Consider the following 11,357-nt stretch of genomic DNA (forward strand, 5'->3'; position numbering starts at 1 on the left):
ACTAGGATTTGGGATTTAGAACTGGAAGTTCTGGGGTGGGAGGAGAAGGGGAAGGAGAAAAGAGAGGAGGAAAGAAGAGAATGGTAAAGGGAAAGAGAAAGATAAAGAGACAGTTCATTTTTTTTTTCTTCTTCTTTTTTTATCCTGGGGCTCAGTACCCGTACCCATAACCTTCCTTTTTTCACACTATTTTTTTAATCCCCATTCCTTCTCCCTATCCACCCCTTTACCCCCCGAACTCCACCAGTCCCAAGGTTCTCTAGTTCCATTCCAAATCGGTTATTTTCCTTTCTTTCCAACCTGTCTCTTCTTTCTCCATTTCTCTTCATTTCCCTTTCAAACCTCGGGTTTGATCTTATAAATTCGTTTTTACGATATTTTTGTGCTGTAATCGCTCAATACTTACTATATATATATATATATATATATATATATATATATATATATATACATACATATATATATATACATGTATATATATATATTTGTAAAATATTCATTTGTGTATTTGTAAATTTCAAGAACTGGATATATGGATTGTATTATCTAACAACCATTTTCAAATGAGATAATGTATTTGACTGACTTCGAGTCTTACATACTGATCCCCCTCACTTCAGTAACCCATGGAAAACTACGTCACAACGAACAAACATACGTCAACACCGATTCTAGGACAATATTCCCCCAGAAAAAAAAAAAAAAAAATCCCCCTACCAATATCCCCCCAGACAATATCCCCCTAGGACAAAATCCCCCTTAGGACAATATCCCCCAATGACAAAATCCCCCAGGACAAAATCCCCCTAGGAAAATATCCCCCTAGGACAATATCCCCCACCCATAGAAAAATCGAAAGTGAAATAACCAAATATAGGTTTTCATAATCTTTATTTAACATGTGTGAATTGCTACAAATTTCATTATACATTATATATTCATTTATTAATATTATATACATTATGTTAAAATTATTAAAATAGATAACTGTAAAACATACAATCACTTTACTTTATTACCTATTTATCTCACGTATTGCAGTGTTAGAATTGATTGCAATTGGACATAATATAAGCACATAATATAAGCACCATTTATTAATGTATCACAATTAAATTAGAAGAAATGATTAACATACAAATATGCATTTCTATTACATTATTAATATGACATTGATTTAATACAAAATATCAGTTCATGTATAAGCTTTCAATACATCATATGTCTATGATAAACCATTACAGTCCAATGTTATAGGCTATGCCACGAAGATACTCCATATTAGTGCGTTCCTGATACTGTCCAACTAATCTAACTATACGCTGATTACAGTCAGCATAACGTTTGCGTGGTGGTTCAGGAGCAAGAAGCTGTGTGCAATGGACGAGGAATTTCCAGAAGTTGGGATTGTTCCAAAGAGGAATTGGAAAAGTAGCAGGACGACGGCGCCCCCGGAGCTGAGGACGGTCAATGCAAATGTCCATAACAGGCTGGGCATCAGCTGGCATGGCCTCACTGAGCTCCTCAAACACACTTATCATACTGTCTGTTGGCACAAAGGCAAGAACAGGGAGCATCTTAAGATGGAGGGCAAAGTCAGAATCACTTTGGTACTGCTGTTGAAGGCCACATTGCTGAATCTTTCTGTATACATTCTGGCTGAGGTGGTAGAAGCAATCTCAGTCACATCAGGGAACACTTCCAAGGCACTGTTGATGGCAGCTTTTTCGAAGTCAACCATGGTGGTACTAGGGCTGAGGTGCTGGTTGAGCTCAAGGAGCTGTTTGAATAGGGATGTGTAGGTAGCCTGTCTCTTGTTGGCTAGTAGGGCATAGACACAGGGAATAGTACGGTCAGAAGTTAATCCATGGATTGTGTATAGTTGTTCATAGAGAGGTAGTGACGTTTTGAAGGTTCCATCAATGAACCAGTGATCACACTCCTACATGTGTATAATAACATTAAATGAAAATATTACCAACAAATCATATATAATATACTTTCTCATGACTTTGTCCTAGGGGGATATTTTCCTAGGGGAATTTTGTCCTGGGGGATTTCGTCTTTGGGGGGATATTGTACTAGGGGGATTTTGTCCTAGGGGGGATATTGTCCAGGGGGGATATTGGTAGGGGGATTTTGTCTGGGGGATTTGTCTGGGAGGATATTCTCCTGAACGGTCAACACCCTAAGGCAACCAACCATCACATGATCAGTGCGTGATAATGACTAAGTAGCCAGAAACACATCTCCAACGCACACATACACAACATCCCCAAATAAACCCGAACACAAATTAAATCACAAGACATGACCATATAATAGCACTAAACTTTTTATAATACAATCTATTTTAAACCTTCCATTTGTAAGAACAATAAAGCTAAAATTGGAAGGCTCCTAACTCCCCTCACCAGATGCTGATTGGGGAGTAGCAGTTAGTAGGTGAACGTAGATTGAGGAGGGCCTTTGTCGTGTATTTGAAGTCCCAAATATAGGTGAGAAAAGACACGAGCGAGTTTTATTGCCGAACTAGTTCACCTGCTAATACATTTCTTTCTGCCGCTAAGCGAGTTTATTCATCTCTTGGGCACCCACCTCAAAAGGGATTATAATTAATGTCAGTTCGTCCCTTCCGTGCCCGGTGGCACTTTTTTACTTTGCTTGTCTCCACTCGATTTTATTCATTTCCCTGGCAAAACACGCACACCCATAAAGGGTTATCACATGGGGTTATTTTTCCTCCAAACTCCGATTAATCGACGGAACCGCCTATCCTCTTCACTTTTTCCGCCGTAAAATCGCTATGGTAAACTATTTTGTTTTCTCAACAAAAATATAGATTGTCATTGGATATACTGGAGAAATCTTATTTTTCTCCAGCATATCAGAATTCTTCCCGAAGGTTACGGACTGCAAATCTGCTCCAACATTCTCCTCTATTCATTCCTTACTCATCCTCCTTCTCTTAGAAATTTCCTTACTCTCTTTGGAGTCATTCACCCACATTTATAATCCTCTTTTTTCGTTTACTATCAGTCACGTTTCTCATCCTCACTTTCACTCTCTGCTCCGCCACTCTTCTTCAGTCTACTTCACCAATTCCATCACTCCAACTCTTAGACCCACTTCACACTGGGCAGATCGTCAACTGCTGTAAATTAAAATAGCGAGAAGACGACTTTCCTTACAGTATTCTAGACTTGCCTGAGAATATCCCAACAACGTGCCTCACATTTGTATATGTTTGACTTCTCTTAGTTAGTCACTTAGATTCTCAATATGACGCAAAATTTATTTGACATTTAGAGATTCGAAAAAGAAAGATTCTAACTGAGGTCGCTTCTACTTAAGGGGACCCCCCGCCCCAGATTTACGAAAAAAAAAATAATAATGATTTTTTTTATTGCATAAATACATAGAAGAGCGCTTGCTCTACACCATGTTAAAAGATTTTTATCGTACCGCCATTTTTAAATGGTTTAAAGGGCCTACGTTCCCTACCCCCGGCAGCCACGTGCTCCGCACCACTATTGTTTACATTCGTTTTGACCATGAAAACACCTCTTTTACTTTATTTTTTTTTATGCACTTACAAAGTTTTCTCTTGCGTCTGGCATGCACGTGAGTGTGTGGTATGAGGAAACTCAGCCCGCACGACTACCAGTGACCTGACAGCAGGAAAATTAGCCCACTTGACCGCCAGTGACCTGATAGCCGTAGAAAGGGAAGGAAGTGTACGCTAGCTTGCCACGTTCACTAATTTGCCGTGTGTATTTCGCATTTATTTTTCAGTGAAGAGAAGTTTGAAGATATTAGCCATGCCTAAGCTTTCCAAACAAAAATCACACTTACAGAAGACAAGAACGTTGACCTTAGTAACGCAAGGGGAGAAAGAAGGAACCGCATCAACCTTGTTATCACCACCTCCGCCACCACCACCAGTACTCCCTCCAGCACCTCCCTCCCTGCCAAGTACACCCACATCCTCGTCTCTCTCATTGCCATCTACATCCTCGTCTCTCTCATTGCCATCTACATCCACATCCTCCGCTCTCTCCCTGCCATCCACATCCACAGCACCTGATCCTCCGTCCTCTATACCTTTATCAGACACGTTGTCTCTACGCAAACAACTGTTTGCTAACAAGTTCACATGAAGAAAAAAGACCGTTCCTGTCAATGATTCCAAAGGATCTGTGACGTCTACGTTGACCTGACGAAGATGAATATGCTAAGCCGATGCTTGAGAGGACGAACTCAGAACCCAAATGAGAGTCTGCATTCCAAGTTGTGGATCAAGTGCAACAAAAGCAAGTTTGCTGGAATCAGAAGAGTTATATTCCTCTCTCAGGTCACTGTACTTGACCACAACTTTGGCTACAAGAATGCCTCCTTGTTGCAACACCTTGGGTTTAGAGTCTCAAACCTCACAGAGATGTCCCTAATGCAGCAAGAGCCTGTTCCAACACCAGAAAGAAAACCTAGGACAAAAAAGAGAGCTGAATCCCAGCAATCAGACTACCTTGCTGGGTCATTCTAGACCAATGACTCAAACTTTGCCACAATGAGTAAGGTGGCGCCTTATGAGACCCTCACTTTGGGTGAATAATATCCTACACTGTAGGAGGGGACAAAGTGCCTGAGTTACTTGAAAGATGCAAAATCATCATGAAAATACAATGGAACCTGTTTTCAATGATTCTTAGGAGGTTCATGAATGTAAAATTTAGTAAAACTAAGAAAAAAAACTTTAACGCTCGTTTCTGAAAAATGTAAGTTTTTTAGACACAAAGTCTATCTCCTCCCTCAATTTTCAACCAATCTTTTCATATGAGGTCTCTATTGATAGCTAGATAAATGAAAAAAAAATGAAATAGAGAGTTTTTTTTCATATGTTGAATAATTTTTTTTAATAACGTGTCAAAGTCAAAATTTTGTGTTTTTTTTACAAAAAAAAATTATATTTTTTTTCCTCGGCATTGAACAAAGATATTAAAAAAACTCTCTATTTTGTTTTTCTATATATGTAGAAGATTCATTTGCTATAAAATGAAAGACATCAAATAAAAATTGTAGGAGGAGATAGAATTTGAAAGAAGCCCAAAAATAGGGTATTTTTCATGTTTTTTATTAAAAAAAAAACTACTGGTCAGATCTGAATAAAACTCAAGCTGTGACGGTTTTCTCAGACCTAGATATCACACAGAAAAAATCAGCAAGATCCTTCAGAAAAAAAGATTTTGGGCGGGGGGTCCCCTTAAGCAAACTCATACCAATTGACGGAAATAGTCCTAGTGTGAAGCTGGTTTTGGATGCGATATTATTACTCAAGAACAGAAGCTCTGCTTATTGGTGACAAAATACTGAAACATTCTTAATCTCCTCATCTCACTCAGTCTCAGTCTCCCTGTCTCACTCACTCTTAGTTTCTTTTACTCGCTCTCAATATTTATTTCTCACTCAATTACATTTTCTCTCCCACTCATTTTCAATTTCTCCCAATCTCCCTTTTCCCACTTATTCTTACTCTCTTTTTCTCACGGTCAGTATCTATTTCTCATTCCTTCCCAATTACATTTTCTTTCTCGTTCACTTTCAATTTCTCTCAATCTCCCTGTCTCACTCTTAGTTTCCTCTGCTCACTTTTAATTTTGATTTCTCACTTCTTCCTAATTACATTTTCTCTCACTCATTTTCAATTCCTCTCAATCTCCCTTTCTCACTTACTCTTAGTCTCTTGCTCACTTTCAAAATATATTTCTTACTACTTTCCAATTACATGTTCTCTCTCACTCTCAATTTCATTCATTCTCTCTTTCTCACTTACTCTCAGTCTCTTTTTCTCATTCTCAGTATCCATTTCTCACACCTACCCAATTACATTTTCTTACTCACTTTCAGTTTGTCATTCTCTAATTCTCACTTGCTCTCAGCCTCTTTTTCTCACTCTCAATATCCATTTCTCACTCATTTCCAATTACATGTTCTCTCACTCACTTTTAATTTTTCTTTCGTATCCATAATTTTCGTTACGATCAAAGTTCTCCATAACCACTTCCTTACTTTCTCTTTGACTAAAATTTCTCTCTCTCGTATACTACGCCTCTTCATTTTATTTCTACCCCTTCCTCCTGCCCCTCCCTCCTCTACCTTCCTCCTCCACCTTCCTCCTCCACCTTCCTCCCTCCTTCCTCCTAACACTATCCTTGGCTTTGCTACGCCGGCAGTGCACATTGCCTCCATTAACCTCTTTCGACTCTTCATCTTTCCAATCTTCTTCTTCCCCCACTTCCCCTCCCCCGCCACTACCACATGCCTCCCACCACCACCCTCACCTCCCCCTACCACCCCAGCTTCCCCTACCCCCACCACTAATTCCTCCACCACTACCACTTCTGTCCCTACTACCACTTCCCTAATCACTACTACCACCTTCTATCTCACTACCAGCCCTTTCCCCAATCACCACCACCTTTATCCCTTCTTTACCACCACCACTGCTACCACCACTGCCACCACCATTCTTCCTTCGATATTTGCTGACCTATCTCTAGCCATTACTCTTTGCCTCTTCTTTCTCTTTTCACGTCCCTCCACCAGAAGCCTCACTCCATATTGTTCTCTCCTCTTCCTCCTTCCTCCTCCGTGTCTTCCTTTCTTGTTGAGCCTCCTTGTGGGCATCACACCTGTTTCTTCTACTCCTCCTTCTCCTCCTCCACCTCCTCTTCTTCTTCTTTCTCCTCCTCCTATTTCGCCATTTCCTCCTGTTCTTCAACCTTCTCTATTTTCTCTTCCTCATGTTCCTCCATCTGTTCCTACCCCTCTAGTGTCCCTTTTTCAGCCCCCCTCCCCACATTCCCCATCTCCCCCGTCCTCCTCCTCCTCCTCCTCCTCCTCCTTTTTAAATTCGTGATCACATTCGCACACCTCCTTCTTCCCCTCTTTCTCCTCCTCTTCCTCATGCTCCCCCCCTCCTCTTCCTTCTTCATCTCCTCTTCCTTTTCCCCTTCCTTTTGTTTCCTTCTCTTTTCCTTAGTTTCATCCAACATCTATTCCCCTTTCTTCTCTTTCCTCTTCTCCTCCTCCTTTTCCCACTTTCCTTCCAAGCACCCCCCCTACCATCCGACTTGAGTCTTGCCCCTCGACAACGAAGTAAAAGCGGGAGGTCATGAGGAAATCGTCTGAATGCAAATCAGCCCGGAGTAATGGTTACTAGGGATCCGAGTAATGGTTACCCAAGCCGCAGCATTAGAAAGGTAATGGGAGGCGATAACGGTTCGTGGTAATAGTCAGCCCCTTTCGAGGGTCGTGTCCTTCTATTCTAACTATTTTCGGGGCGTCTTATATAGGTGGACGTGTTTGCAATTAATAGGACTAAGATGAAAGGGTAAGGTGAAATTGAGCGTGACTGGCCGGGTATCGCTGTTGAACAAGAGAGTGGTTCTATTCTTGAAACTGGAGAATTGTCATCGATGACAATGAGGGTGAAAATAAGGTTAGGGGAAGGCGTGGGTGTTTGTGGGCCTGGCAATGAGGTGAATGGAAATAAGAGAGACTTGTTTTGGAGTGACTTGAACGAGTTTGTGAAGAATCTTGGAGTAAATTTCGGGAGTTCTATTCAGGGATTTGAATGCGAGGAATGTTTGGAAACTGTGGTACACTGAGAACGAATGAAGGAAGAGGATAATTAGAACATAAGAATGAAGGAGACTATAAGAAACCATACGGCCTACTTTAGGCAGTTCCATGTCGCTTTCTACCTGTCATCCCTATCCATAAAGTTATCTAATCTTTTCTTGAAACAACCAATTGTTTCAGCGCTCACTACATGGTTACTAAGTCTATTCCGTTCGTTTACTAATCTGTTGGTCAACCAGTTCTTGCCTATTTCCTTCTTAAACCTAAAATTGTCCAATTTAGCCTAAACTTGTCCAACTGTTGGAAATATATATGGAACTAGAGTTGGTTGTAGACAACACCTTGAGGAGAAAAGGGCACAGGAGAACAGTTGTTGGACACATATATGAAATGAGAGTTGACTGAAAAAAATTGTCTGAGAAGGAAGCACACAGATATACAAGGGTGAGGATGGAGGATGGAATTATAATGAATAGTGCTGATGAATGGTGTAAAGGTATCTAGATAGGAAATGGGGAGGTTGTTGGGCATAAATGTGGTGAAAAGAGAAATTGGACGACATGTTTAATTATTTAGTAGAGGAAAGCCTGAGCGTGGCAGTGAGATCAGTAAGCCAAAGAGGAAGGTCAGGGTACGACAAGAGAGTGTTAGAGGGCAGCAGACAGCGTAAGGAAAGGAGTGCTAATATCAGTAGAAATATATAGTGGGCTAGAATAGTGACATTCCAGGAGTCTGGAAGAGGAGTGGATGTTATCTAAGGAAGGGATGATAAAGAAAGAATGAGGTGTGTAATAGATTAAGAAGCACAGGAAGGAAAAGTAGAAAGTGGTGGAGTGAAGCTTGAAGGTGTTAGTAGCATAGAGACGGAAGGAATAGAGAATGACTAGAGAGTAGAGACGCTAATCAGATGAGATGCATGAATGAATGAATGGCTCAATACGTCTTAGCACACACACACACACACACACACACACACACACACACACACACACACACACACACACACACACACACACACACACACACACACACACACACACACACACACACACACACACACACACACACACACACACACACACACATATATATATATATATATATATATATATATATATATATTATCATTTTATAGACTTTTATAGGCTTTTCTTCGTCAAAACCTCTCATGATTGATCTAGCCGATTCGAGACGTATAAGGAAATGAGAAATATGGCGGAGAGAACCGAAGAGAAAGGCAAAATTGAGGTGGGGAAACCAATTGTAGGACATCTTGGAGAGAACAAAAAAAATGTTCTAGAAAGAGGTAAGTAGAACAAGAGTCTATAAGACGAAAATGGTGAGTGTAACGGATGAACAGCTGTTAAAAGAAAACGGGAATGTGAAGAAAAGGTTATAGCTTATACCCCTGTCACACCTACGCACGGATGCCGCGGATGGCTGCGGATAGAGCATCCGCAGCCATCCGCGAGGGATCCGTGCTGTATGCGTGCTGTGTCCATGGTATCCGTGCGTATGTCAGCCCCCATCCGCCGTGATCCGCCGGCATCCGCCAGCCAAATATTATACGTGAAACATGCTGCACGGATTGGATAATCCGTGCGGATGAGAAAAAATCCGTGTTGTATACGCTTTTATCCGTAGTCTCTCCGTACTGCCTCTGCCACGATCCGTACTCTATCTGCATTGACAATCTAGCGTTCGTCCGTACTGTGTCCGTACTGTAGTAATACATCCGCACTGTATCTGCACTTTCCGTACTGCATGCGTACTCCCTCCGTGGCCTCCGTAGTCTCTACATACTCCATACGCGGCCTCCGTGTTGCCTCCGCGCCTGGAGGTCCGTACTCTCCAGTGCCAACCGTACTCTGTCCGTGACGTCCGTAATCTTACCGTACTGCATCCGCCACCATCCGCGGGAAATCACGTCAAATTGGACCATCCGCCGCTCAATCCGTGCTGTATCCGTCTTGTCTCCGTACTGTCTACGCCAATTTTAGCTATAATTCACAAAAATCCGTACTGTCTCCGTACCGCCATGTCCGCACTCTCTACGCAGCCATCCGTGGCATCCGTGCGTAGGTGTCACAGGGGTATTAGAGTGCCAATGGCTGCACTAGATGAAAGGGGCAGTGAGGCATGTAATGTTGGATTATACTATCATTAATTTTATTATTATTATCATTACCTTTAGTAGTAGTAGTAGTAGTAGTAGTAGTAGTAGTAGTAGTAGTAGTAGTAGTAGTAGTAGTAGTAGTAGTAGTAGTAGTAGTAGTAGTAGTAGTAGTAGTAGTAGTAGTAGTAGTGGTAGTAGTAGTAGTAGTAGTAGTAGTAGTAGTAGTAGTAGTAGTAGTAGTAGTAGTAGTAGTAGTAGTAGTAGTAGTAGTAGCAGTAGTAGTAGTAGTAGTAGTAGTAGTAGTAGTAGTAGTAGTAGTAGTAGTAGTAGTAGTAGTAGGGGTAGTAGTAGTATTAGTAGTAGCATCATTATAATTCTATTTATTTATTCATTTATTTGTTTATTTATATATTTATTTATCTATTTATTTATTTATTTATTTATTCATTTATTTATTTATTCATTTATTTATTTCATTTTATTTTTTTAAGCCAAACAAAATAGAACTTTCTAGTTGAAAAACTTTCGAGTTTAGGATGCGATTGGGCTCCAAAGAGTAGGGATGTCCGTGTTAATGCACAGGCTAACTCGGGGGCGATAAAGTTGGAGTAGCTCTTAATGGAAAGCTCCTCCTCCACGTGACCTTTGAAGTGACGTCAAGGGAGAAAGACGAGCTCAAGGAGGAGGTCAATGAAACCATTAACAAGACACGTGTGTATGTGTGTGTGTGTGTGTGTGTGTGTGTGTGTGTGTGTGTGTGTGTGTGTGTGTGTGTGTGTGTGTGTGTGTGTGTGTGTGTGTGTGTGTGTGTGTGTGTGTGTGTGTGTGTGTGTGTGTGTGTGTGTGTGTGTGTGTGTGTGTGTGTGTGTGTGTGTGTGCGTGCGTGTGTGTGTGTGTGTGTGCGTGTGTTCTTGTTGTTGTTGTTGTTGTTATTATTGTTGCTGTTGATTATGCTATCGTCGTTCTTGCTGCCGTTGTTGTAATTCTTATTGTTGCTGTTCTTGTGTTTGTTCTTGTTCTCCTTGTTCTTCCTCGTTGTCGTTATTTACATTGCTATCGTTACTGTTGTTGTTTTTCTTGATGTTCTTTTGTTTTAGTTTTCGTTATATTGTTCTCATTTTTTCTTATTGTTTTTGTTTGTTGTTGTTGTGGGTTTTGTCGTTGGTGTTGTCGTTAGTATCCTTGTTGTTGATTTTCATGTCGTTTCTTTCGTTACTTTTGATGGTTATCACGATATTTTGGCACACCTTTGCACCAGATACCAAAGGTGACTCAAGATGTCTCATCACCAAATCCTCGTCATACCGCAGTACAACCGCAGTACAACCGCAGTACAACCGCTTACAAAAATAATGAGGCCTTAAAACGTTTTCTCTCATCTTACCTAACTTTTTTTTAATATACAAGCATATCAAGTCTCTTACTGAAAATCCTCAGTTTTTCTCTCTCTTCATTATGTACTCTGCACTGTAAGCTATTCCTTGTAGAGAAAATGCAATAAATATCCAGTAATAATCTTTAGATTTTTAGAAAGACTTTGTATGAGTGAACTGTTGAAAAATTGTGCAGTACAACCTTGAGTTAACTAAAGAACAAATAT

Source organism: Oratosquilla oratoria, chromosome 3 (assembly GCF_046742065.1).
Source record: "Oratosquilla oratoria isolate Oo_2021 chromosome 3, ASM4674206v1, whole genome shotgun sequence".
Classification (NCBI taxonomy): Eukaryota; Metazoa; Arthropoda; class Malacostraca; order Stomatopoda; family Squillidae; genus Oratosquilla; species Oratosquilla oratoria.